The sequence below is a fragment of the Papaver somniferum genome, chromosome 2 (assembly GCF_003573695.1).
Source record: "Papaver somniferum cultivar HN1 chromosome 2, ASM357369v1, whole genome shotgun sequence".
Classification (NCBI taxonomy): Eukaryota; Viridiplantae; Streptophyta; class Magnoliopsida; order Ranunculales; family Papaveraceae; genus Papaver; species Papaver somniferum.
Genome location: NC_039359.1, coordinates 77,778,744 through 77,783,334, shown reverse-complemented (window position 1 = coordinate 77,783,334; position 4,591 = coordinate 77,778,744). Strand labels below are relative to the sequence as shown.

At 34.5% G+C, this 4,591-nt stretch overlaps 1 long non-coding RNA gene across 1 annotated transcript; it reads right to left on the bottom strand.

Annotated features, from left to right (window-relative positions):
* Positions 1 to 3,208: 3,208 nt before the first annotated feature.
* LOC113353586 lies at positions 3,209 to 4,343 on the bottom strand. Its single transcript, XR_003361390.1, has 3 exons — positions 4,117 to 4,343; positions 3,849 to 4,015; positions 3,209 to 3,726 (listed from the first exon to the last, which is right to left on the bottom strand). It is a non-coding gene; the product is annotated as an uncharacterized LOC113353586 (long non-coding RNA).
* Positions 4,344 to 4,591: the final 248 nt, after the last annotated feature.

The window sequence follows — 4,591 nt, the reverse complement described above, 5'->3', positions numbered from 1 at the left end:
AGCTTCACCATCAACGTCTTCTCCCTTAGCGAATTCAACATATCATTAACCACCTCATGTTCATCTCGTTCCTCTTCCTCCTATACTTCATATTTATCCTCATCCTCTAATTCATTTTTATCTTCCACCTTGCTATAGTTTCTTCTATCTTCGTAGGGGTAAAAATAACATCCCGACGGGAAAAAAAATAGTTGGATAAAGGATGTACCCAAAGATTAGGGTAACATTCCTATTTTTCCCGCTAGTGGATTTGCGCTACATGAAATTTTGTAAAGAAAACCATTTGTTTTAATTTGGTAAGTAAAGAAATCAACATATACATTTTTTTTTGCTAAGAAAAAACAGATGCATTAAAACTGAAGGAAGGTTACAAAATTTGGTTTAGGAAGTGAGGATATTCATCATTCCAAGAACCTGTTACATTCATTCTTCTACTAAAATTGGTTGCTTTGTCATGTAAACCATTGAAATCCCTATTAATGTATTCAAACTTGAAGAAATTAAGATTGTTTGCTAACATATCACAATCATTTAAAATTGAACTACTAGACCAGCTAATCTGGTTAATTTTTTTATTGAGATACATTTTTGCATCATTTTTTTAGGAATATGCAGTTCATTGCTCTACAACCAGTCCACTGTAACGCTTCAAAGACATCCAAACTTTCAGCATCTTCCGGGATGCATGTGGTTTCATGAACTAGTTTACATCCCTTGTAGATACCTGCAAAATGAAAACAAACAATACCAACATCGAACTGATGAGAGACGGTATCAAATGAAGCATCACAATATACCAATATACAATCACTAGGTAACCCCGTATTATAAGGAGACTCTACAGTTTTAGTGACAAGTGAGTGCAAAGTACTATTGTTGTTGCTAAGAGACTAAATAAACTTATGGTTGCTGAATAAATCAGCATATATATTTGGAACCATTTTTTGGGCGCCACTTCTTTTTGGAAGAGAACCATGATTACTAAGGTTTTCTTGGTTACACTTATAAAGGTATCCTAGAGTGCTGAAATGACTAACCTACCCTTTACCTATTCTAAATCAATAATAAAACAAAATCAAAATCAAAATCATACCCATCACCTAGCCGAATTTCTGGGTTTGAAATAAAAAATTCTCATATTCTTTTCTTCTTCCCTCTTTCAACTGTTACTCGTCGTAGCCAGTTTTCTGAATTTGAATTTTTTTTTCCTCATCTTCTTCTCTTTTTCCCACAAACCCATTATTTTTAATTCGTTTTTGGTTGTAAAATTTGAGTAGTTAATCATCAAAATATAGTGAAGATGAAAGATACATATAGTAGTTCGGTTAAGAAACTTATTAGAAAATCCTAGTTTTGCTAACTGAATTTTTATAGATGAAGAACACGAAGACCACTTCGGTTAAGAATTATTTTTTTTCCTAACCGAACTCCTTAGTTCGGTTGACTCGAAAACTTTTTTCTTAACCGAACTCCTCTCTGTATAGGAAAATGTTGGGTTCGGTTGAGTCGCAATTTTTTTTTCTTAACCGAACTCCTCTATGTATAAGCAAATGGTGAGTTCCGTTAAGTCGATATTTTGTCTACTGAACAGAACAGAAAGTTCGGCTATATAGGCAAACTTGCGAACACGCCGAACAAATATCTTCCAGAGTTCGGCGTGGAAGAGGTAGCCGAACTTAACAATGATCAGGTGGTGAAAACTCCATTAAAGCTAAGTTCGGCTACTTGCTTTAACTGAAAAATTAGCCGAACTACACTTACATATAAGTTCGGCTGCCTTCTCTTCAGATATTGTAGCCGAACTTTCTTAACCTAACTGAAATCAATTTGTATATTTTTCATATTTAGGAACGTTTTGGCCAATTCAAGCATCATTAACTAAATTTGAAGTATCCTTGAGTGCGTAAAACATTATACTCTGGTTGTGGTTCGTAAAATAACAGATGTAATTTTTTTTTCCTTCAAAACCCTCTTGTTCTTCTTCTCCCTCTCAATAATCATTAATTATTTATACGTTAACTCACTAATCACTACACTAACTTAATTAGAAAGGGAAAATTTTGGTATTAAGGTAAATATTTGGATAAGGGGTGTTTTACTTTATTTCCAAATGACCTACTAAAAAGAAAATCATGGTCCCTCTCCAAAAAGGAGTGGTGCCCAAAAAAAGGGAAAATTAGGCGCAGGCCCAAAAAAATAATATTCTCATTATCAGGCCCACAATTAATTTTAGGTACCGTGACACCCATAATTATTCCCGTGACACCCATAATTATATGAAATTATTAAAAATGTATGCATGACGGATTATGCATCCGCATGACGGGCTATGCATCAGGGGTATAATCGGCAACGTAACTTGGATATAACATATCTAAAAATCCGCGCCTTGGAATTTTACAAATTTTATATCGTTGGAAATCTTTTTAAGAGAGCTACGCAACGAGTACAAAAAAGAATATCAAATTTATGTTTTTCATGTAAAATCGGAGGTGGTCATCATTTTAGGCAAAATTTTCGAAAACTTGATACATAACCATTATGCAGCCACCAAAAAAGATGCATAACACATTCTGCAGATGCATAACGAATTATGCAACCATTTTCTCCACTGCGTAACAAATTATGCATTTGGATAACAAAGTTATGCATCTATAACAAGTTATGTAACCATTGTTTTGGTTGATTTTAGTGCGTACATAAATTTTTTTGATGCATAATGCAGTATGCATCCATATTTACGGATGCATATTAGGTTATGCATCTATTTTCTCGATGCATAATGCATTATGTAGCCATATTTTCGGACGCATAACAGGTTATGCATCCATTTTCACGACTGCATAACATGTTAAGCATCCATTTTCACGACTGCATAGCATGTTATGCAGTCTTTGTTTTTATTGGTTTCAATAGTAACAAAAAAGTTACTGCATAACGTGTTATGCAACCATTTTCTGGACTTCATAACAAGTTATGCAACAAATTTTGTAGATGCATAACATGTTATGCATCCATTTTCACGACTGCATAATATGTTATGCAGACATTTTCTCGACTGCACGACATGTCATGCAGTCATAACCACATCATCATATTCTTTCATATTTCAATAACTCCCACGCAAACCATTATTGTCCATCCGTAGCTCCCAATCTACCACTACCAGCTTTCACTTACTTCAATGCAGCAACAAATACCAACAACAGACACAAATACAAACCATTCCTATTTCAGTTACACCATGAACAACAAACACAAATACTAACAGCAACATCACCATTCTTACTTCTCTCTAATATTCTTTACATCCAAAATCACACCCACCATAAGAACTTTCTTCTCATCTTCTACAGACTCAATACTACCACTAGTTCGGCTTCCTCAAATTTCATCACCAGACCCCATCCAACAAATCAACCCTCATATTCTAGTCTTCTCAGCCCCATCTATACCCAAATTGAGCTAAGAAATTTACCTCTTAGTGTTAAAAGAGGACAAAATTGCTTCATGACAAACAAACTTCTCTAGGAGCTGGATCTCCTACTGTTAGTTGGATTACGAGCAGTTATGCCGTTATGGGCTAAGCATCCTCCCACATATCCAGCTTACCCAGCTTGGGTTAGCTACAGATGAGCCCTCGACTGCTACGTGATTTACATGTTGTACGTCTGTCGGATATCCTATTTGCTTCTCTTCTTCCTCCTCTTCCTCGTAATCAATTTTCTTCAAATAGAATAAAGAAAACAAAATAAAAATAATGAAAATAATCTACAGGAAAATGAAAAACTACCGAGCCTATCAAGATGGGATCAGAAGGAGCACTTTCCTTTTGAAAATCAACTTACCAAATATCTACGAAATGTATCTTAATCCTTTTGAGATTAATTCCTTTCATTTTAATTCGTTCTGCTCATTCATTAGGTTTTCTGGCAAGAATATTTGTCATCCACAAAGCAGTGTCCATGAGGAAGAGCATGTTGTCAGTTCGGTGAGCTCGTCAGGATTTCATGCTCTTCACATATCGAAACAAAAATCAATATTATTGATTCCTAAAATAAATTTTTCTCGTCAAACTAAAGCTCTAGTCAAAACCATAATAAATTGAATTCTTACCCCAAAACTTGATCGATTGTAGAGCTCATTCCCCAAAAAAAGAAAACAAATCTAAGAAGCCTAAAAAACCTTAAATCTGATCTCTCCTTAAACCTAGAAATTTCAACTGAGAAATTGAAACTCTAAACAAAAATTATACACTATAGGAAACAAATTTGAAACGATGAAACGAAAAAAAAAAAGAGAACGATGAAAGATCTCAATCTCTCAATTGCAGATCTCAAATATCTAATGTCTCTCGCGGAAGGAAGAATACGGTAGAAAAATAAATCTCCGAGAAAACTTAATTTAAGAAAATATGGGTCTCACGATAATTATTTCCCCAAAAATGGGTACGCGCAATAATCCAGATTAAGCCCATACAAAAATTATGTTATCACTGAACAAGCCCAATAGTAACTACTCCGTAGTAAGTAGCAGGAGACGGAATTATACTCGTTAAATCTTCTTCATTTGTCAAAGAGATTTGTATTCC